At 42.9% G+C, this 24,507-nt stretch overlaps 1 protein-coding gene and 1 long non-coding RNA gene across 3 annotated transcripts in view; one reads left to right on the forward strand and one right to left on the reverse strand.

Annotated features, from left to right (window-relative positions):
- Nucleotides 1-24,507, reverse strand: part of BCL6 (BCL6 transcription repressor) — a 52,183-nt gene that overhangs the window by 20,928 nt on the left and 6,748 nt on the right. The window contains exon 1 of one of the 2 annotated variants that reach the window (XM_061166802.1): nucleotides 3,422-3,534. The exons of the other annotated variant lie outside the window; for it this stretch is intronic. The gene's annotated coding sequence lies outside the window, so the exon portion shown is untranslated. Of the gene's footprint in view, nucleotides 1-3,421; nucleotides 3,535-24,507 lie in introns of those variants that run through there. 2 annotated transcript variants of the gene reach the window in all.
- Nucleotides 3,853-10,322, forward strand: LOC133073407 (uncharacterized). Its single transcript, XR_009696975.1, has 3 exons — nucleotides 3,853-4,089; nucleotides 8,295-8,468; nucleotides 9,751-10,322. It is a non-coding gene; the product is annotated as an uncharacterized LOC133073407 (long non-coding RNA).

Consider the following 24,507-nt stretch of genomic DNA (forward strand, 5'->3'; position numbering starts at 1 on the left):
CGCCTACTTAAAGCCAACCAGGCAACCCTCCCCCCACCACACACACAAATACACACACACTCGAACTACTTCGCCTATTTTGACACCATCCTAGCTGGAAAACCGTTTTTCTCCCTCCTTTTGAGAAATCAACTTTTTTTTTTTTTTAAGCTAGCTTTATCTCTCCTTCCTAAAGGAAAAAAAAAAAAAATCTTCATAAGGTCATTTCACAATATTTTTCAAATATTTGACTTTTGCAAATAGATAGTTTCATCCACCGAGGGGTGGCGCTGCCGCACCACCGCCTCTGAATCTCTGAATTTTTCACAACAAAGTGGGTTGTGAGTGTGGCTACCCAGCAAAGGAGAGAGGGAAGGAAGAATTTTGACATCTAGTCATGGCTACCATTTACTCAACCAATAACTGGAACTCTTTAAGGCTCAGCTAACGACAGCTGAAGAGTTTAGAGTCCCATTCCTGTCCCAAACCCAGAATAAAAATGGGACATTTGTTTTTCAAGAAAGCAAGGGATAGAACCCTTAGAAACTGAGCATAGAGGAAATAACCAGTTGGAGAATTCCCACTTCTGTCTGCTTTCTCCTTCAAGTTGCTCGGTTTTTACAGATAGCCTTATCGTCACTATCAACAGACCCTTAAAATCAGTCAATGCTTGGGCCTGCAGTATTGGAAAGTCTTCCAAGTAGGATACTGGAAACTTCTATTTATAAATGGGGAGAGAGGGGACTATTTCCCATCCAAAGGCTTCTATTTTGGCCTGAAAACTCGACTACAGTCATTTTAGGAAGGGAATGCCCATCTCCTGGTACTCCCTTTCCATTTCCTCCTCCTCCAGAGACACATTATCTTTTCTCCTTTAAAAAAAAAAAAAGCATATATTTTAAAGCGAGAATGTGATTTCACCTCGTTCCTTTTGAGCTCATGTTTGCTACCTCCAGGAATAGCGTGTGGACTAGGGCCAGATGAACTTCAACTTGGGCTGCAGATTTACGAGGTTCTGTTCAAGTGCCAAAGGCTCTTGGTAGTAAATAGTGAGCAAAATAGATACCTGTCTCCTGACGGATCTTGCCGGCCCCCCTCTTAATTTTTTTCTTAAGTTATTTATCAAAACCACACACACCTTGCAAAGAAAAAGGGAAACTGGCAGTCTCTGTAGAGGAAGCCAGTGGCATCTCTCTGAGCCACAAACTGTATTTCTAAACAGCCCTTTCCCTGGTTCCTTCTCTCCTGCCCCATTTTTTTTTTTTTTTCTTCTTTTTGACAGTAAAAAAATGCATCTGCTGACATTCACTTTACTTTAAAAGGGGAGGGGGTAAAGCATTACAAGATTTTCTCCTGGAAACTATAAACTGATTGAACAAAAAACCCGAAAGGATTAAATCAGTTTCCTGGAGGGGATGGCGAGCTCAGAGAAGAGGTCAGGGACCCAGTAACAGTTCTCGACTTTGAGCGCCCAGTTTGGGGCCATTCCTTCGGCTCAGCTGTCAGGACCCCCACCACCAAGACAAACATTTCGAGAAAGGGCACAACATAAACAGGATCTTTTTCAAGCTTTTTTTTTTTTTTTTTTCCTCTCTTTTTTTAATTTGTAGGATTGTGTACTTCTTTTCCATGGGATAGCTTTTAAAACTCAATTATTGCAACACGAGTTCCATTTTTGGCCAGAGTTCCAATAACACGGCATCATAACGGCAACGCAATCTACAGTTCTCAAGACATTTACCACGGTCACTACATCCGGCAGCGGAGTGGCCCCCTCGCTCCCGCGGCTCCCCAGCGCAGCCGATTTCCGAGGCTCCGACTCCCTACCGGCTCCCGCCCCCGGTCGCCGCCGCCGCCGCCTTCCCCCATTCCTACTCCCTCGAGGAGAGCTACAGGTTGCAAATCCAACCAACCTCGCAATCCATTTCTGCAAAATCACTCACAAAGATCTCCCCTTCGCGCCCGCGCTCCCTCCTCCCGCGCCAGGTCCCCCAGCCAGGGCCACAAAGTGCCCTTCTCTCCTCCCGGGTCTTGCACGTAGGAACGCGGGCTGGGGCTGTTTGCTTTTTCCCTCGCCCTGTGCAAGGACCTCGGGAATCTGAAGCCTGACGCCGCTACTCTCCGACCTGCAGTTTTGGTTTTGTTTGTTTTCACAAAGCTTGCACCACGGGAAAAATTAAAATTTAGGAAAGCGGGGAAACAGCCATTGGGAGCTAACACCGAGTCACGCAGCGCCCAAAATACAAACACCGCGACCGCCAGAAATCCCGCCACCTTCCCGCTTGGCTGGGCAGTCCTGCGAAGGTTCCCGGAGTCCCCGCACTCTGAACAGCACCGCAGGTGCAAACGCGCACCCCTTTCCCACCCCCACCCCCAAATCCCCATCCCGCCACAAGCCTCTCTCCCCAGGACCGGGAGAGGGAGCGCGCGGGGGTTCCCGACTCCCTAGACTGCAACCAAGAAAGAATAATTTCCAAACTATTCAACATCCCCGCCCCCAGGCAAGCTAAACCTCCCCCAAAACGCAGGGGAAGGGGACACCAAAACGCTCGGATCTCGTTAGGAAGATCGCGGCTCAGAAAGGAAAACAGTAGAACCCATACTTCATCTGGGTTTATGAAGGGAAAAAAATAAATAACCACGAGGAGTTCGCCTGCATTTCTCCTCCAAAATCTCGGCTTGGACATGGGGAATCTAGAGGACCGAGGCCGGTGGAAGGGAGCCAGCGGGGCGAGCGAAAGGGCAACCTCCCTCCTCGCCTCCCGGAGTGACCAAGAAGGACGAGAGAGGGGAAGGAAGGAGAGGCGAGGGAAAGAAGAGGGAGGGAGGGAAGGCGAGGCTGGAGCGAGGGAGCAAGGAAGGCAGTTTGCAAGCGAGAAAAGAGGGAAAAAAACACAGCCGCACGAATCCAGCGAGATCACAAGCCGTACGCAAGCAGCAGCATAAAGAGCGAGAGCGCGAGCGCGCGTCCTCTCCGCCGTCTGGGGCCAGACAGCCCCCAGACTTGCCCGAATCACCCCCCAAGCACTGTCTCGTCCTTTCTGCTCCGGCCGCCCCCTAATTCCCCTCCTTCCTCTCCTCCACCTCCTCTTCAAAAACCAAAACAACACAAGGGAGGGTGGCAAAAGCCTCCCCAAACCGGCCAATTCACTCAAAGACAACAAGAATAAAATAATAAAGATATAAAAATCTACATCCTAGAGTGGGAGAGACGTGGGACTAATCTTCGGCATTTATTTTAACACCTGACAGCTACAATAAATAAATATATACATTTACATCAATAGATACACATAGGAAACTTGGAGCCAAAGCATTTGGCAAGAGCAGAAAAAAAGAATTAAAAGGTAAAATAATGATCATGAGCAGCGGCGGCGGCAGCGGCACCAGCGGCAACAGCGGCGGCGGCAGCAGCAGCGGCGGCAGCAACAGCAATAATCACCTGGTGTCCGGCCTTTCCTAGAAACTTCTTGCATCACCACTTCTAAGAACCCCAGTTCTAAGAATCAACAGAGCTCAATTCTCGGAATTTGAGCTGGGGACTTTACCACTGCTACGTGGCAGGGGAGGACTCGGTGTCAGCTCTCTGCGACTTTTGCCTCCTCCGGGCCATAAAAAGCCCTCCAAGCCAAAATATTTTCTCACCGTCAGGCAGATTTCGGGGTCCTCACAGGCTGGACGTCTCGGGTTTGGAGGTTTCGGCGCGAGGGTCGAGGGGCCGGACGGTGGCCCTCCCTCCCCGGCCCCCGGTCGGTGGTACAGCCTGCTCCGCCACCGTCACGTGGGCGCCCCCTCTGTGACGTCGGCGTCTTCGCTGTAGCAAAGCTCGGCCTCTGGAATTCTGAGAACTAATTTGCTATTCGGTGACATAAGAGGGGGAGTGCGCTTCGCTTTCCCGGGGTCTGGGGCTCATTTCTCCTCTCTTCCCCATAAACTCAGCTCCTCCGAGCTCAAAACACAAAAGGAAGCGAGAGGTTCGAACCTTTGGGAAAAGTCTGTTATATATAGTAGGTTTCGGGGCGAGTAAGAGCAAAAAAACAATAAACACCACAGCTCTTTCCAGCTAGAATATTAGGCACCACGAGAAAAATATTTGCCAAGCAGTTTTCGGTGGGTTCATTTGCTTTATTTTTATTTGGGACAGTTTGGGATTTTTTTTTTTTTCTTTGTTGGTGTGGTGGTTTGGGATTTGGGGTGGTTGTATTATGATGGTTTTCGTATTTTTGCTTCTGATTTTTGCCTTTTGCAACTTTGTGATGTTACGTAAATCGTAGGATCCCGCATCGGTTGGATTTTGTTTTGTTTTACCCCTATGAAATCTCTCAAGCGAATTAAGGAAGACGTGTTATTTTAATACTGATAGTGTTGAAAGAAGCTTGAATTTTTGGTCGTATGTAACAATTCCAACCCCCACTTTTTTCAGGGGGGCGGGGGAGGGTTTTCAATTTTCCTTTTCCCCTTGGACTTTTACTGAGAGAACGCTCTCCTGCACTTGAGAGAAATGTTCAAAGGATTTGTTTGGGTTTGTTTCTTTCCAGGACAGCAAGTGGTGGGTTTACTCTTTCTGTTATTGTTGACTCTTAGGAAAATTCTTGCTGCAAGAAACGTGTGTGTATGTGTACGCGTACGCGTGTGTTCTACAAAATTCTGTGAGCCGAATCATGTTTGTGTTTTGCTTTTTCTTTAGGTCTTGGTTCCCCCCCGCTCCCTCCCAGCTCGTTTCAAGGTCGTTGTTAAAAATCTCTCCTGTCTGTGTTTAAAGAGACCAGCCGGAGGGAATTCTAAAGGCCTGCGATGCCAGTATCACAGATACTGCGTGGATTTAAAACAGACTGTGCTACAACTACAACGCGCTTCACGCAGCACAGTCCTCTTAGCTTTAGAGCTGAGTTAGGAGGAGGAGGAAAAGGGGGGAAATCTTTCTTTCTTTCTTCCTTCCTTTCTTTTTAAAGGCAAATGCAGTGCAGAATCATTTCACTGTGGGCCTTGGTTTGTTTATTCAGAACTGCCAGTTTCCCTATTTAAATGTTGGTTGGGGTTTTTTCCCCTCCTACTCATCCCTGAATGAGGGAGACTCTTGTTTCTTTTATGTCTCTCTCTTAAAAGAAGGGTGTGAGGGGAAAATAATATTTCAGATTCCTCAAGTATTAACCCAAAATGTTTGGACCAGAAGCAGCTTTCAAAGGTCAGGCTGTTCTGAGCCTTGGCTATGAAAGTCCTTCAGGCGGACTCATTAAATTACAGACGAGTTCTTAAAGGTTCCACAAAATTTCTGCACATGTTAATTTTCAATAAAGATATCTCCCCAAATAATCTACCTCTCCAGATTTGGGTTTATAGTGGAGAAGTGAGCAGAGAGATTACTGGCTGTTTCCTGGGATATTTGGGGATCTCTTTCCCAGAAGTCTGTAAGAAGTTTAGATCTGTTGCTGAAAATGTCAGCGCAGCCCCCCTTTTGAAAAGGCCGTGTGGGAGTTTTTAGAACCAGGAGAGATCCAAAGGGGTCTATTATTTTCCACAAGGGCTGGAGCTTAGGAAAAATGCCTAAGTGTGTGTGTCCCTTTGAAATCTGAATATTTTAATACTTATTGACAGATGGATTACTGCAGCTTCTGCAGAAAAGCCTGTCTTGTGAAGGATTTTTGAAAAATATACATAGGCCTAATCCTGTCACCGTTGTCGAAATGAACATTTTACCCCCGAAGACACACGTTATCCTTAAGTGCAGATTCATTTTGCCAGAAGGCAGACTGTTTTTTAAATTGTCCCCTTCCCCCTGATTTCCAAAGAGTTTGAAAGGAATCCCACCGGATTCTAAATGACACCGATTTTGCTGAAGCGATCGTCTTTGTGTATTTCTATGGGTGATAATTTTTGTATTTTTTATGAGTATGTTTCTCAGGTGTATCTGTGTGGTTTGGAATGTGAATTGTGTGGTTCTGCCCTGCTACTGATTCTGCAATGTGATAACTTTTGTGATGTGGAGTCCCTTTTCTTGTCAAAGTTGCCATCCAGCCTCATGGGGTCCTCCCCACCACCACTTGAAACACAGCTTGTCCCTCTCGCGTTCTGTTGCCATTCCAATCTTGGCCCCGTGGGGGCGCTGCAGAGCAGAGGGAGATCTGCTCTCTCTAGCTTAGACCCAACCGGAGTGGGGGCTGGGAATGAATTCACCCTTCTAGTGCCTCAGCCCTCTGATTCTCTGCGAGAAATCCTTGAAGGAAAGGCCCCACCAGGCCTGGTTTATAGATAATTAATCCCACCACCAGGGTCCTCAGACCCTCTCAGGGGCCAAGTGCCAGAGTCCCACATTTCTAATACTTCCCCCCCCCCCCCCCAAATTGAAAGAAATTAACCAGGAAATGTTAAAAGAAAAAAAAAAAATTATTGAAAATATTTTAAAAGTAAGGATTTACATTTTTGTAGGTCCCCTTCTCTTTTCCAAATGAATGGTGAGGAAAACTGTGCACCCACCTCTCAATCTCTTTTCAATGACTAGGAAAGTAACTTTATCAAACTTTTTATACCCATCGAATTTCGTCCATAATGTCCTGCCTTCTCTCATTTCTTGATTTCTCCCCATTAGTAACCAGTTGGCATCACTCTGTGAACCTCCGTCACCCCAGCAGTGATAGGATTAAAGAAAGGATTGGCTTGAATATATTCAAATTCTTTCAAATCATCCATAAGAAGCCCTGAAGAGAGATTTCATGTCTGGGGTCTTTATGTGTGATTCTTGTGAACTTGGAGGGTTATGTATCAAACCAGTCCTATGATTTAATGGCTTCTGGCTATTAATACTCAGAGTAGGGGATCAAGTCAGCCCATTTGCCTGGTGGTTTGGGCATGGTAATAGGTTCTTAATCACAGGTTCTGGATAAATATAAGCTTTGTTGCAAAATAAAATAGCTTGGTCTTAATATTACATCTGTTTAAGGAAAGGAACAGATTTTGCATCCAGTTCCCTTACAAACTTCCCCACAATACAGTCACAGCTGAAAAGAAAACTATCCTTGGAGTAAACACTGTCTTGTCCTCTTTCTAAGGGGACTCCCAAGAGGAAATTGGTTTCACCTGTCAGGAACTTCTGGCACTTTGGTAGGTCTTGAAACTGTCACATAAGAGAATTATAGATTTTAGGACTGGAAGGAACTTTGTGGATCAATCACTCAACTCCTCAAGGCTTCCTTCTTTCAAGAGGACAGGAGGGCCATCACTGGAGGCATGCGGGACCCCAAGACACAACTGAAAACAGGTCTTTGTGGTTCTATGGTCCTGTGTTAGAGAATCAGGGAGATCTGACTACCTGGGCTTTGAGGTGGGTGTCTTGTTTTCTGACAGAATTGAGGAAAGCAAGGCTGCTTTGGGCTTGTGTGAATTGTAAACTGGTTCTCAAAACAAACTCCAAGTCACGATGAATATTGAGTTTTGACGGTCATTTGGACTTGGTGGTGCTTGTCACCTGTACTGTGGTACTCAACAACTACTTTTGATGGGTATGGGAGATTTTATGTACCCATTCATTTTATTTCAAATCCTTCATTTAGAGCTATTGTAAACAAGCACCTTATATTATCCTTGGAGAGAAAAAAGCATTTTCTTGGTATGATTTAGAGAAATTGAGCAGAAAGTTTTGAGACATTTTTTTTTAAAGATGATTTCCAGTCACTACCTTCAGAAAAAGAAGTGTCAACGTTTATTTTGATCCATATGCTGCCTGCTTTCAGCCTGTATTATTCTGAGACTTTTTTTTTCCTTTAGAAACCTTTTCAGCCTAGCTCAGAGTTTACCCCCAAAACACTGATTTTTTCCATACTCTTCTCACTAATTTAAAATGGAAATAAATATCGGGAGCTTAAAATAGAGAAGTGATTGGGGGTGCATAATCATTTGTTTATTGCATTCGATCACTGTTTTGAATAACAGGGTTTTCACTTCCTTTGAAACCTTAGCATGAGGGAAAGCAACAGCTGGACCAGGAGGGGGTTGGAGGGAGGAAGGCACTGCAGTGTTTGTAAACTCAGGGTGGCTGGCCCACCCTGCCACCGGCTGCCGGCTGCAGTACTTAGCTGTCTTTACTACCTAAGGCTAGAAGTGGAGAAACTTGATTTGCGTGTTGTGCCTGCATGTTTTGTTTTTTTTTTTTTCCCCTTCTCCACACCGCCCTCTGCACACCTGACCATGCCAAAGCCTATTTGAAGCCGGCTTGATGGCAGGGAGAGCTGGAGAGCAGAAGAATGTGCGGAGGGGGAGGGAGGGAGTACTCGGTACTTTTCCATTCACATCTCCACAGTGGCTTTTCTTGTTTATTTCAGCCTCCACCCGCAGAACCCTTTGAGCTGCCTGAAATCCGAGTCATTAAACTGTTCCCTGAGGTCAGACCACAGATGCCCCCGTGCATGTTTCGTCCATGTCAACGTCTATGTAACACATGTACATACAGAGACACACGCAGAAAACTGTGTAACTCTGCGGGGGCACAGTGTGAGGTAGGGGAAGAAACAAAACAAAACTGGATTTGTTGCCAGAAGACCTTGGTTTCTAATTACAGTTCTGCCAGGAACTCCTTATCTGATGTGGAACAGAACCACTTGTCAGGACTCAGTTTCCTTAACTGTGTGAAGGTATAACCCAAGTGTTTGCAGGATATCTATCAGTTCTAACTTTGATACCTTTATGTCTAAATATATATATCTGTAACTTTAAGATGGAGAGGGGAATGGAAAGGAGCTGAGTATATATGTGTCCCTGGGGTGGGAGAAAGTTAAAATGTAAACTTCTAAGTAAAGAAGGCAGTCCCAGAATCCTCACCTCTATCAATTTTTAACCAATTGTAGACCAAAGTCTGAGATTATGCTGAATAGGTCCAAAAGCCAATTGAAGATTTCAAATGTTAAGAGCTGGAAGTGCCAGTTCTAAGACCTTGTACCTTTGATCTCCTGCATTCCTAATCAGATGTGACAGTTCCTAAGTGTCTTTTCTGCACCACAGTCTGTCCCGCCCCACCACTACTTCTGTTTGTTTTTGGAATCCATCCTAGTCAATGACAGGAAGGAGTTGACACTTGTAAACCAGGCACACTTTAAGCCACTGGGTCCCATGTGGATGTAAAAAATATATCATAATATTCATACAGGAGGAAGAGAAAAAAAAAAAAAAAACCTAGATAGAAATTCCTGGTAAGAAACTGAGAGGTAACTCAGCTATCACTGCATTAAAAGCAATTATTTGAAGTCAGAGGAAATAACAGATGAGGAGTTTGACTTTACCAAAAAAAAAAAAGTCTTCCTTTAGCATAACAAACTTAAAGGCAATGAAAAAGATACTTTCTACCAATATTTCCTATACTTCTATGATCTCCATTCTTTAAAAAGAAAGGTCTAAAGTTTCTCAGGCCTGATTGTCTTAAGCAAAAGGCCTTTAACGGACCTTGGTATCTTCAGGAAATAATTTTAAAAGTAACTTCCATTTATTAACAGTGACCTCCCCACCACCACCATGCCTCCATTTAAACCTTTTGAAATATTGATGCCTGTTTACAAGGAGAGATGGAGCCAGTTACATTCTCTCAATGGAAAACTATTGAAAGTTCTAATAGGCTAGCACTGGGAAGTGAAAGTGAGTCACACAGTGGTGTCTTGACTCTTTGCGACCCTATGGATTATACATTCCATGGAATTTTCCAGGCCAGAGTACTGGAGTGGGTAGCCTTTCCCTTCTCCAGGGGATCTTCCCGACCCAGGGATTGAACCCAGGTCTCCCGCATTGCAGGTGGATTCTTCACCAGCTGAGCCACCAGGGAAGCCAAAGAATACTGGAATGCATAGCCTATCCCTTCGCCAGCAGATCTTCCCGACCCAGGAATTGAACTGGGATCTCCTGCATTGCAGGTAGCTTCTTTACCAGCTGAGCTACCAGGGAAGCCCTCTGTCCTCAGCAATTGTTGAATCCCACACAACTGATTTTGTGTCATTGGAAACTGAGACCCACACAGAATGTATTTTCCACACACACACTGGATCAGGCTGAGTCAGATCCAGAACTCTGATGTCCTGGTTCTAAATCTACTGTGTTTTTCCATAGCTTATCATGAGAAGAGGCTGTGGGGTGGGCAGACCTGCCAAAGAGCCATTTTCTGTGGTCTTACATTTTCTGTGACCTTCAGAGAAGTCCCCACTTTTGGACTCCTGAGATGATCTCCACTGAGGTTCTACATCAGTCTTAACAGGACCATGACAGTCTGCATGTGGGTCCCAGTGTAAGACGCCCTATAGGAGTCCCCACAGTTTCCTATGGTACTGTGACTTATCACTGTTAATAAACCTATAATTATCTTATGAGTAGTGCGATTGCATTGTAATTGTGTGTACGTTGGTGTTAAAAATGTAAAATTTAATATATTTTTGGCCTAGAAACAATGATGCTGCAATAGCCAAGGGCCCACCTGGTGCCCCTTCTTGATTTCCAATCCCTTTCTGAAGCAACAGAAAGCAAGGCTCCTCGGAGAAATGGCTGGTTACAGGCTAGGGCTGGGGCACGAAGTATATACGATATTAGAATGGAACATGATATAGCACTGTAAATAAGGAATTGCTGAAAAACAAACAAAAACTGCATCCATGGGGGTACTTCAAAGAGACCAGAGTCACCTGAAGAACTCCCAGTGGCCAAAGCTGGAAAATTTGGAGCGAGAAAAAGAAATCAAATAATATTGGCTCACAACCCAAAGTATAAAAGAAATATCCATTAATCCACACTGATCTAAATTAATTAATAAATTAACAAATGGGAGAAAAGAGACAAATCTCTTTTGCAGAAGAATTCTGAAGAATTTGTGTAGATACACTGCTGTCAAGGATGGGAATAGGCGGGTATGTAACTGCTCACTCCTCAAATGTGAGCTATGGGTAACAACTTCCTTCCAAAGAGTACAGTTGAGGAAGGGACAGGGGAGGGAATAATTTTACATGAAGAAATCTGGCAAACACTATGCCAGCCACCTCATCAAGATCAACATCAATTATAAGCCATGTTGACTGTGTGTACCTTTGATATGAGGAATCTGAACATGGCTCTTTAACTCTGTGGTCTGTCTCCCATACCCCAGACTACTTTTGAGAAAGGTATCAGACAGATTTCACAGAAGGGCACCCTACAAAAGACATCACCAGTATTCCTCAAAACTATCGAAGGAAGTCTGAGAAATTGCTACAGCCAAGAGTAACCTCACACAATGTGACAATATAATGTAGAGTCCTTGGTGGGGTCATAGAACAGAAAAAGATAAGGTAAACCCAGACAAATATGAATAATTGACAGACTTTAGTTAATAATATTTTATCAGTGTTGTTTCATTAGTTGTTACAAATGTTCCACTGTAATATAAAATGTTAATGATTACGAGAAAATGGTTACAGGGTTGTTCTATCTTCTCAATATTTCTGTTTAAAAAATATTTAGGAGATATATCTTTTTTTATTTTTTTCCTTCAATATGAGAAACTTCCAAAAATGAGCTAGGTCTCTTGAAATCTAGGAGATTTTCTTCTCACTCAGTCATGCCCCCAAAATACAGTCAGGAAAATGAGGGAACCTGCATGTATTCTTCAGTTTACTAAATTAAAAGCAATTTAGCTAATTTCTGTATGTCACCATCTGGACACAGAACTGTCAGAACACTAGAGAAAGCACCAAAGACCAAGTGTTGTCATGGTGGTGGATGACTCAAGCCACCTCATTAATCTACTTATTCTACATTTCTTTCTGAAAACTCTCCATGGAAACAAGGTCCTGAAAGATCTATCCTTCAGTCCATACAGGACACACAATACTTAGGGATTCACCACTGAGGTTGGGTGAGCTCCAGGACCTTCCAGAATGTCTGCCATCTCATTGTACAACTCCAAAAGATCTGTGAATCTCATCATAGTTTAACTCTGGGTCTAGAGAAGAATGCTGGCTGGACCCCATAACTCTGGAGTTTGTCTTCATTATCTGACTGTGACCCCCTTACCTAAACTAGAAAAAGCCAGAGAGAGAAATGGTTTGCCAAGACCACCCCACAAATTAGTGGCAGAGTTGATTCCCATCAACCAACCTACCCTGAATAAAGTGTTTTTGCTACAGTATTCTCTTTAGTAAACTGAGGACTACTATTGCATTAGTATATTAATACATTATTTCAGAAATGCCACATTTCTTTCTTTTTTTTCTTTTTTCATTTATTTTTATTAGTTGGAGGCTAATTAGCCACATTTATTTCTAACTGTCAGTTATCAGTGGTGTCCAATTCTGATACTGCACTGCATTTTAAGTGTCTCTTCCTTCTTTCCCTGTTTTCTTACCTTCTCCCACTTGCATCAGCCTCTCTGCCACGTGATTATAAGATCCTTGGACCAACACCTATACTCACTATGGAGGCTGATATTTAAATACTTCTTGGTGAAATGGGGTGAGACTAAATGCTCTCACAGTCCAATTTGGGTAGTATGACTCTCAGCAATCTATTTCATGTCTCAAGAATCATAAATGTAGTCATGCCCTTTGACCCAGTAATTCTACTTCTAGGAATCTACCTTCAAGGTACAATTCAACATATAGGGGGAAAAGAAATCTTTGAATGAATATATGCATCCAAGCATTATATCTAGCAACAAAAAGGTTGAACAATCTGTATGTCCCATTATGATGGGTTGGAGGAAAGGGATTAAACACAGAATGGTTAAATATAAATGCAGCTAATTGAAAAAAAAAAAAACAGGATTGGAAAATACTTGTGGTAACAGATAAAGTGAAAAGAGGTAGAATGTATATGTAGTGTATTTATGCGTGGGTACATGCTAAGTCACTTCGGTCGTGTCGGACTCTTTGTGACTCTATGGACTGTAGCTCTCCAGGCTCCTCTGTCCATGGGATTCTCCAGGCAAGAGTGAATTGCCATGCCCTCCTCCAGGGGATCTTTCTGACCCTGAGGTAGAATCTCTGTCTCTTAGGTATCCTACAGTGGCAGGCAGTTTCTTTGCCACTTGTACCACCTGGGAAGCTCAGTGTATTTATAACTCTGTTTGAAAATACTATACATAAAAAATAAACTAGATATAAATAAAAGTACACAATTCCAAAAAAAAAAAAAAAACCCAAAAACAAAAAAACTATTTACATTGGCTCTCAAGGTAGTAGGATCATGGATACTTTTTTCTCCTTTATTTTTTGTCTTCCAAATTGTATAATGTTTATATGTCAGTTTGATAGCTATCTATCTCATAAGCACATACTCAAAACCATGAAAAGCCCTGAGTGAAGTCTTTTAAATGCAAGAAATTAGTCCTGCAATTCAGTTTTGAATGTTTGACCTAAAGTGGAAGCCTCCCACATCTTTGGGGCCTAGAGCAAAAGTGAGAACTGCCCACTCAGTCCTGGAGAAGACCTTTCACTCTGGGAGACACTTGTCTCCACACCAACAAAACATCACCCTTTCTGAGCACATTGACCATAAAGAGGTTGAATGGATCCTGTAAATCTTTGATCTATCTCCGCCCCCTGGGTCTTGGTGTGCATATCTGGTTTGTTGGTGTTTCACAGCATTTGCAAATGTCAAAGGGTTTCCCGGTTGCTTCACTGTCTCTATGAGGCCACCCAGGAGATCTCCTGGTAAAGAGACCTTCTTTGAGATCCTCCTGGGACTATGGGAGATCTGTTTTTAATTCTTATAACCTGTTAGACTAGTGAATTCTAAGGAAAACAATTTAAAAAGAAACTCTATCAATTTTTTTTTTCTGCAGAGAATCACAGGGTTGTTAGGAACTTCTGGGGTGTGGATGGTTACCATCGTTTGACTCTCTGGTTCTCAGAAAAGGGCATGGGGAGAGATGGCAGGATCTAGGAGGTGAGGTAAGGACCACGGTTCTGTTAAGCCCTCTTCCCTTAGACCACTGATCTAATTCCTCATACTCAAGTGCATTCATTCACTCATTCACACAACACAGAGTTCATTGGGAGCCTTTTGTGGAATAGACACTATTTTCACTGTACACTGGAAAATAAATATGAATACAATAGAGGACTTTGGGTCTAGGGGACACATAGTCTACTGAGAAAGCAAAGGCCAAGAATGGTGCAAAAGCTACTCTAGGTCATGCAAAAGATAGTCCCCATGCCAGGTTGGGCCCCAGTCTCCTGATTCTGAGCCAAATAAAACTCTCTGGCTTCTTCTCAGATGCTGTGTCTACCTCCCACTCCAAACCAGTGCCAGGCACTGACTGCCTCCTTGGGCAGCTTCAGCCTCTGAGTTTTTCATTCAGTATTGATGAGGACAGAATATAACTCAGCTGCCTCAGTGTACCATCCGGCAAGGGTGGATGCACTATGCAATGCACCCAGTACCCAATGCAGAGAAATCCACAAGAGCCTGAAGCACGTGCAGCTTCACCACCCCCAACACCAGGTCAGCTCAGCCTACAGGCCAGAGCTTTGCCTGGGCTGTGATTTTTACATATTTGCATGCCTGACCAGTTCTACGATGAACACAGCCTCGTGCTATTCCAAAGCACACAGCCTTAAGTAATGTCCACAGCCTGGAATCCAGAACCCAATACCACATCTAACAGGATTTAAACAACTAATAGATCCTGATGCCTTCTCAACTAAGTCTAAATTTACCCCAACCCACTGGGCATCCTGGACCTTTGGGTAATACACTAACAAGTTATAAAACCAGGTACCAGTCCTGCACCCAGACCACTTTGCATAGTACGCTAGTTGCCAAGGCTCAGCCTGCCTGACGGTTGGACCCATGTCCAGGAGTCGTAACCATTTCCTTTCTATGGCCAGGCAAGGATGAGTTGGTTATAAAGATGGCATAAGAATTCCTGATACAATTTCAACAATCTTCAATTAGTTGGAAGGCGCATGAAGCAGCAGCTTGCAGCTCACCCTTTGGTGGCACTGGCACTGAAATGCTGGCAGAATGCTCAAAAGAAAATAGGACAGAAAAAGATTAATAATGACATTAATAAAGGTCATAATTTGGAAATCTATATTGAGAAGACTTGACGACGGTGATGGTAAATCAATAACCAAGCACTTTAGGCCCTCAAACTTCTTCCCAGTCTTGTCTCCTGTAACAGTTTTCTATCCCAGACTCTTAGCATTCTCCAAGGACCCAGACACTTACCTCCACTCCACACCCAGGGCTTGATCACTGCCTTTGATAGGCTAGAAGCTCCTCAAAGACAAGAATACCTCATTTTTGTTGTATTGAACTTATGTCCAACACATGGTACTCACTTAGGAAATGTTGATTGAATTCAAGTAGGTAGAACTGAAAGAGAATTTGATGTGAAATCTGACGATCTGGGTTCCAGTTAAAGTTCCACAACTGACTAACTTCTGTGAGTCTCAGTTTCTTGTTCTCTAAAATGGTAATTTCTGTTCAGGGACAACATCACAGGATTCCCATGAGAGTCAAGTACCATGGAGGGGAAAGTACTTTGGAAATTATAATGCATAATTCAAAGTAGTTGTTGACTGTTGAGTGAATGGACAAACTAATGAGTGAATCATCACAGTGAAGTGAAGCCATCAGGTTATTCCATAACCGATTTTGTGATTCAGATTATATCTGGGGAACAATGTGTGTGCAATGTCCTGCCTTGACTTTTAACCATCCTTAAATATGGTTATTTCACTTCCCGAAATAATTTAACTCTTTCAGTACAGGAAGACATAAATTACTGCAGAGGATTCATACTCATCCATAGAGAATAAAAAAGATCATCAGAAAGTCTTTATGTTCTTGAAATGCAGAATTGGAAATGACCCATTTCCCAGTAATGGGAACTGAAATCCAGTATTAGATCCTCCTTTTCAATACCTTCTTCCTCTTCCTCCTCTTTCTACCTTGGGCCCTCCCTACCGCTCCCTTGCACCCAAATGGAATAAGTCTTTTGTTTTGAGCTAACTTCAGTCTTAGAGGAAGGTATTAACAAAGCACAAATCCATCAGGGCTGTTTTCTAGGAGCAACAAGTTGGATTTCTATAACGGTTTTTAAGTTCTTGCGTTGATGGGTGAGTTACTGAAACAGGGAGGTAGGATAACTTTCTACCCTTTGGTAGAAAGGGTAGCAATGACAGAGAGAACCTTGGACCACCTCTGTCCTGTAAGAGAATCCAATCCATGCATCTCTCTATCCCTTCTGCCTCCACAACAAACGTAGAGCAGAGTTCGTGGATGTGACAGTGAATATAAAAAAGATTTAGGAACAAGTTGGTCTTGATAAGGAGGAGGAAACAAAACATGAACATGGGTGCCAGAGAGAAGGTGAGGGCTTCGCTCCAGTAACAAATCTAGGCAACGTGTAAGATAAGCAACAGATCTTTGTTAGAATTAAAAAAGAAAAAAAAAAAAAAAAAAAACTACTCAAAAGTCTAGACCCTACTTCTTATAATCTATGACAATAGGTACCTAAAAGGAATGAAATACCGGGTGGACTCAGGGGAAATAAAATGACAATCTTCAAAAGGGCCAGGATGTGTGGCAAGAGAAAGTTCCTAGAACTAGGACCTCATCTGCCCATATTTGCCAGTTTTGCCAGCACCAAACCCATGATGAACAGCTAACTTATTTTTGGATTCCTAGAGGTGGGAAGAAGCGAATACTGGATGTATATGGCATTAAAAAAAAAACCTCCAATGTGGGAGGGCTGGGACGATGTCCAAGCTGTTCAAGGGCAGCCATCTCCCCCATATGGTTCCTTTTTTTCCCTTTGTACCCTTCCTATTCCCAACACCTCTAACCCAAGCATACCTGTGAAGTTGCATTCCTGCACAAAGCTAAATGTGTGTGTGTTGTGGTGGGTAGGAGGTGGGGGAGGGGGATGGCCCTGGGAGAAAGCAAAGTAACATAAAGATACTTCCCTTTTCAACACTGAAAGCTGGGAAGGTTCAGAAGAAAATGAAGGAGTGCTGTAAGATTCTAGGAACTAGAAACTGAGAAGATGGAGAAACAGAAAATATTCAACTGTATTCCTTTATTTTATTATTCATTTGGTTGGACATTTTTCAACATGGAATAAATATGTGTTGATATTTTCGGGTCTTATCAATTTACAGCTACAAAAGTAGTGAATTGAGCACCTATGCTAAGTACTAGGCTACACTTCACACACACAAAGAACAACTGCAGACCTGCCCTAAGAGAAGCTTGTAGTCTAGTCAAGGAGACAATCATTATACAAGCAAATCCACAGATGAGTATACATTATAAATTATGATAGCTGAAATACAGGCATAGGTAAGGTGCTCTGACATGGGAGAAGGAGGGAACTTACCTAATGTACAAGCCTTTCTATTAAGGTCAACTTTAAGCTGAGATCTGAAAAAAGAGGATAGGTTAGCCAGGTCAAGAATGAGGAGGAAAGTACACTGGGAAGAGGGAACAGAGATCGACAGTCCTAAAGGGAGCAGAACCATGGCACATTCAGAGATCTGAAAGAGGCCAGCATGGCACAGAGAGAGTAGTAAAGATGGATTTGGAGGGAGAATCAGGAGCTACACTATGTAGGTCTTTGTAGATGATGGTCAGAAATTTAGAGATTAAGTGTGGTGAGAAGTTATTTAATATTTTCAGGCAGGGTGATGCCATGATATGGCTTATATTTTAAGAAAAGCACCCCAGCTCTTGTGTGGAAGGTGAATTAGGAAGAAGCACAAGGAGATTCTTGAAGAGGCTATGATCAGAGTCCCAGTGAGAGATGAAGGCAGCTGGGACTGTAGAAGTAGCAGTGTAGGTGGCAAGGTATGGGAAGGTTGGACACATACTTTGATGGTAGAATTGACAAGATTGAAAGAAAGATTGAGTTGAGTAGGAGTGGGTGGTAAAGGAGAGAAAGGTATCAAGAGTGAATCCCAAGGGTCTGGTTTAAGTAATTGGGTGGATATGTTTCTATTTACTGAGTTAAAAATACTGTGAAGGGGGAGCTTGCTGGGAGATAATTGCTGGAAATCAAGAACTCTGTTTTGAATATAGTATATTTCAGATGTTTCTGGAGTAGATGTCAAAGTAAGCAGGTGGATATTTAAGATCTGATCTCAAAAGAGATGTCTGGTTTGGAGATATCAATTTGGGATCCATCAAAATAGAGCTAGTATTTGAAGCTAGGAGAAAAAATAGGTTTTCATATCAGACCAGGTGTTGAAAAATAGAATAAAAAATAGCAAAGGTGGAACATGTCTTAGAAATACTCCAGTCCAAACTCATTTCTCAATTGGAAGCAAAATTGGGAACTAAAGTGAAGCCATTGATGGAAATGGAGTTAATAAGAGACTGGGTCTCCTTTTTGGAGCATCACGTTTTTTATTTTACAATGTTCTGTCAACATCTGACATCAAAATGATCAGACTGAGAAACTGTCTGTGTGAGACATAATTCTGTAGGTCTGGCTCATGGTGTCATATCTCTGTCTCTGCTGGTTCCCTACTTACTGAAAAGACAGTCACCCCAAACGAACATGCCTGGCAATTTGCTATCGAGAGGGTCCATGTCTTAGAGTGGGTACCAAGCTGCTAAAGCCACATTCCTGTGTAGCTCTGTCCTACTCAGCTTTGCACCTGTGGTCCCTGCAATTATTTAGGAACTGGACCATCCCTCCTCTCGAATGTGAGTCCCTGAAGGTCAGGAGCTACTTTTACTTTTCTTGTTATGTATCTTAATCTCACTGTCACACCTGCAATAAGTAACTTACTCATCTAATACATGTTTTGAATCAAAGGAACCCGATAAATGGAAACCTTCCATCAGATTTAATGCACCTTTAGTTATCTTTCCATTCTTTCAAGGAAATACAATTACAGAGCACATGCTATACGTCAGGTATGGTGCTAAAGGTTACAACTGTGTTCGGTCTTTAAATATAGGTATCATGTTATAGTTGTGATTAGCTTTTGTCCAGTATATTTAGGCTTATTCATCTGTACGCATTTGTATACCTTCCATCCGATTAGATGAATATTGTGCATCAACTATGTGTATAGAGTTGAAAAGCCTCTGTCACTCAGGGCTATTAGGCCAGTGCAGGAGAGAGATGCACGGGACACTAGCAATGTCGAGGGCCATCTCTGAGTTACAACCAGTGTCCTTGGTTAAATATACGGGAGCATGATTGCTTCAAACTGAGAGATCTAAAAATGTTTCTTGGAGGGATGGAGTTTGAACATAATAATAAAGTAATGTAAAATCATGAACATATCCTTGAAATAAATATTGAAATAATAAATCTCTGAAATAGTAGGAGTTAACACATATGTGGGACTTAGTACATACTCGTGTAAGTACTTTACATTTGTGAGTGTGTTTAATCCTCACAGCAATCTTTTTTTGTTTTAGATTTTTTTACTGTTTACCATTTTTAAAAAGTCTTTATTGGATTTTTTTTATAATACTTCTGTTGTTTATGTTCTGATTTTTTGGCCACGAGTCATATGAAATCTTGGCTCCTCGACCAGGGATCAAACCCACACCTCCTGCATTGGAAGGTGAAATCTTAACACTAGATTGCCAGGGAAGCCTTCAGTCCTCACAACGATCTTCCATAATTGGGTGGTGCTATTATCGTCACTTTAGAGACAGGAGACTGAAGCACAGACAGTAACTTCCCTATGGTCAAATAGCTAACACACAGCAGAGATAGGGATTTGAACCCTAGTGATGGAAGTCTCATGCTCTCCTGCCTTATGAATGAAAGGACTTCAACAGCCAGGTTCAGAAGAAGGGGTGTGGGGAAGGGGGCCATTTCAGACAGAGGAGAACTGAAACAAAAGCACAGAGATTAGGTATAACTTAATAATGCGTTATTTTGCCTAGAAAGCTGTCTAGTTTGTAAAGAACTTTCTCAGTCAGTCTTTAATATGCTTGTCCTTGTGACCCTGTAAAGTATGATGTGATTATTATTCCAATTAGAAAGATGAGGAAATTGGGAGCCAGGACGGGAAGGCACCAGCTGGGCTGGTGAGATGTACCGTGAGAGGCAAAACCCAGTCTTTTCTCCTCAGACCAGTGCCCTTTCCCATGTTGTAGTATAAGCAACTAAATATATTCAGTGTTCCCATTTCTAAGCAGGCCCCATGCTAGGCTTTTCTTTTTTAAAAAAAGTTTTTTTTATTTGTATTTTATATTGGAGTTCAGGTGAGCCTGGCAGGCTGCAGTACCTGGGGTCGCAAAGAGTTGGACATCACTTAGCGACTGAGCACGCACGCATAGCTGGTTAACAAGGCTGTGATGGTTTCAGGTGAACAGCAAAGGGACTCAGCCATACATATACATGTATCCATTCTTCCCCAAACTCCTTTCCCATCCAGGCTGCCACATAACATTGAGCAGAGTTCCCTGTGCTATACCGCAGAACCTTGTTGGTTATCCGTTTAAAATATAGCAGTGTGTACATGTAGATCGCAGGGGGTTTCCCAGGGGGCTCTGTGATAAAGAACCCACCTGCCAAGGGAAATATGGGTCCAATTCTTGGGTTGGGAAGATCCCTTGGAGGAGGAAATGGCAACCTACTCCAGTATTCTTGCTTGGAAAATTCCATGGACAGAGGACCCTGGCAGGCTACAGTCCTTAAGGTTGCAAAGACTTGGACATGACTGAGCATGCACACATGCACATGTAGATCCCAAACTCCTTAACTGTCTCTACCCCCCATTCTTCCCTCCTGGCAACTGTAAGTTCGTTCTCTTTCGGTATATATTCTAATTTCATCTCCACAATGCCCCTGAGAGGTAGGTGTTATTGCATTTTCAAAGAGGAAATATTTCAACTCTGCCTCTACATCTTTTTTTTTTTTTTTTTTTTTTGAGAATACTAATGATTTCCTACAAGCATGTTGAGTTTTGAGTTCATGTTTTGTCTACTCTTTGGTCCCTGGGAACCCCTGAGGCTGGAGTATTACCGGTGTGTGAGCCCAAGCAGTGTCTCTAAAAATGGAAAAATCCAATTCATCTCTTTGCCAAAATCTTCCAGTCACTCCTTGCATTTGGCCAAGCTTTCCTGTGTGGTGAAAGTCAACATTTAAATATGAAACCCGGCTCAGTTTCCAAAACTTTAATTGCATTATTAAGAATTAGTTACACCTGGGCCTTGTGAATCTCTGAGGGGAAAGACTAGGAATGAGGCTGACCAAACCCTCAAGGCTGGCCAGCAATTTGGTGCAATCATTGAAATTCTTGACGTAATCTGGGTCTACACTGGTTAGTGGTGCCATTCCTGCTCCAGTACCCTTTGTGTAGGCATAGTTCTAGGCCCTCTGGGGAAGTATAAATTAGTGGCTAGAGAAAAAGACTGGCTGTACCATGGATCCGGTGACAAGTATGTCAAATGCCAAAGAAAGCCGATCAAGCAAGAGCTGGTAAAACTTTACAGCTAGCCCCATGGCCTGAGGCAGCAAGGGCTGGATTCCTGAGCACCAACTTTGTTTGTGCATGTTCAGTTGGAGAATCAGGTAGGGAAGAGGAAAGACTCTGTGTTCAGTCCTGTTGCCTTCCAGATTTGATGAAGGCTCTAAGAGAGTCATGATCTCAACCTCGAAGGGCAACATTGAAAAAAGACCAGAAAAAAAGGAGAGATAAAATGACTAGAGCTTTTAATGCAGGGGGGTGTGTGGGGGTGTGTGTGGGGGTATAAGGGGTAATAGATAGAGTGAAACTTGCAAGTTTTCACTTGATTTTCAAGGCCAACAATATAATGAAGGGGTTCGTTTTTTAAAGCTGTTGTCATGCCTTTCAAAAGAGTCTTTCCAGCAAGCCGGATGCCAGACCAGAGGTCTAAGATGTCTCTCCTGGTGCCTCTGGCCTTGGTTTGCTGATTTATAAAAGAGGAAAGCAACTGCTACTTCACAGGTATTCTTTTGAGGATTAAATATGGTAAAGCACAGTAAATGGCTCATTAATATAAATGTGTAGAAAATAGACTGATATCCTGTCCGGCTATCCCATCTGGTAAAAAGCACTAGACAGTTTAGTCTCATTTAAGAGAGACTTAGAAATCATCTGCTCCAATACCTGAATGCAGTAGATGAGGAGGGAGAAGGCAGTGAGTGCCTTGCTTGAGGGTTGGGCACTTGCCTGAGGAAGTTAGAGGCTGGGGGAGGGGGTGTGGGGAGGAGTGAGCCCCTGTGACATAATCTAATTTTATAGTGACAGGAGACATAGGCAGGGGTCTTCATTTCATAAGTCAGACCAGAGGTTCCAAGTGGAAATAGCCTCCCTGAGATCAAAGAGCTAATAAGCAGATGAGGGGGTGGTTCCAAGCCTGGTTGAGTTCAAACCAAAGCCCATGGTCTTGACCTTACACCATCTCACCAGGTTTTCTGTTTCCTTGCACTGAAGGAAGGTTTCCATAGCACCTTCAGAAAGCACTGGTGGCTAGAGAGGGGGTTGTTCTTATTTTTTTAGAAGTCTGTCTATGAATCACTGTGTAACCCTACTTTATGCAGCTCAGTTTTATGGTCTAAATTGTCCAAGTGCACTGACTGCCCCAGGCCTCTTTCACCCCTAACACTTTAATTGGTGCTTCACACCAATCAGAAAATGGTCCTCCTTAGCCTCCAAATTCAAGTAGTTCTTATCTATAAAAATAACTTCTTTAAAATCGTCTCCATATGTTCCTTTTTGTTACCTGAGGCCAGCAAGGAGACATGCCTCTCACTTCCTTCCACCAGCACCCAGTAGGTGCTTAATATACTTTCGGATGCATACATTGGTAAAGCAAACATTAATTCTAACAGCATCCTATATACCATAACAGATTTTTTTTCTTTTCTTTTCATTTCTTTGTGTTTCTCTGACTTGAGGCCCCAGTATCCATCCATCTGTATGTCCATTATCCATCCACATGAATTTACATAGGTAATTACCAAAATCACACCTACTGTATACATGGCATAAATGTGCATGGAGATGCCTGCATATATTCAGTGGGCATTGATTAAATCCCATATGTTACCTAGCTTGAAGTGTCCTGGGTTAAATCTAGACTGGATTGTTAACTATCTCAAAAGTCTTTTCTTATACTGTCACTTAAAAAAAAATTCTGGGATGTTTCGAGAGAACAGCATCGAAACATGTATATTATCTAGGGTGAAACAGATCACCAGCCCAGGTTGGATGCATGAGACAAGTGCTCGGGCCTGGTGCACTGGGAAGACGCAGAGGAATCAGGTAGAGACGGAGGTGGGAGGGGGGATCGGGATGGGGAATACATGTAACTCCATGGCTGATTCATGTCAATGTATGAGAAAAACCACTACAATATTGTAAAGTAATTAACCTCCAACTAATAAAAATAAATGGAAAAAAAAAATTCTGATACTTAGACCAGAAGACATTGCTATGGGCTATATTATTCTTATGCTCTACGGAAAAATTAGCTCAAAATCCTGGTCTCTTCTTAATTGTTACCATGTACTGCTGCCACACATAGCACGTTCATAGCACAAGGAAGTGGCCTAGAGAAGGGTTTAGATTCACAGGTGGCTCAGGGACCTTCTTTTTCACTTTCTGAATTATGTTTAACAGCTTAGTCTATTATCTGCCTGGACCTCTGATGTTAAACTCATATATTATTCACTTGACCAAATTCAGGAGACTAAGGCAGCGCTGCTGGTTGCTGAATTAGCTGCATCTAGATCTCTGAAAAGGCAGCCCGTGGAAAGAGCACAGGCTCTTTAAACAAAGCTAGTTTCTTTTGGCTCTGACACCAAATACCTGTGTGACCCTGGACAAGTTAACTTCTCTGAGTCTCAGTTTTCTTAGCTCTAAAAAAAGGAGGAGTAGTACCCTACTCACAAATATATGTAAAGATAAATAGAAAAGTAATTTCCAGAACCTGGTATATAAGGGCTAATAGGAGCCAATCATGATTCCAAGTCTTTTGGCCTGAGCAAGGGTAACAAGTAGCACAGGGCATAAATAGCACCTCATTTGGGCACTGTCCTTTTCTTTAGGAAGGTACATCTTCCAATCCCCTTTTCTGTGTCCCTCCCATATCTTAAAGCCTTGATAAAGGACTTCTGAATTCATCACCCGTGTGGAGCTCTTCCCCACTTTCCTAGCCACTAAGGTAGCTAATCTACATGTGAGTCTGAGTGATTATTTCAGTGATGCTCTCATGCATTCCACTAATCCCCTGCAATCGTCCTGCTTTCAGAGTGTAAAGCACTTTCCCATCCGTCACCTCATGTGATCTTCACAGCAGCCATATCAGAACCCAAGCCAGTGGTATGATACTTTTTTGACAGATGAGGCTTAAAGAGGTTAAGTGGCTAGTCCAGGGTCACACTTCTAGATACAGGTCTTCTATGGCTCTGAATTCCATCCGTGAGTTTTCTATTATACCAAACAGTTATGGGATTTTTGCTGCATACTAAAAGACAGACAGTAGGGGCTTCCTTGGTGGTCCAGTGTTTAAGAACCTGCCTTCCAATGCAGGGGACTCAGATTTGATCCCTGGTTGGGAAACTAAGATTGTACATGCTTTGGG

This window comes from Dama dama, chromosome 19 (genome assembly GCF_033118175.1).
Source record: "Dama dama isolate Ldn47 chromosome 19, ASM3311817v1, whole genome shotgun sequence".
In the NCBI taxonomy this organism is placed as follows: Eukaryota; Metazoa; Chordata; class Mammalia; order Artiodactyla; family Cervidae; genus Dama; species Dama dama.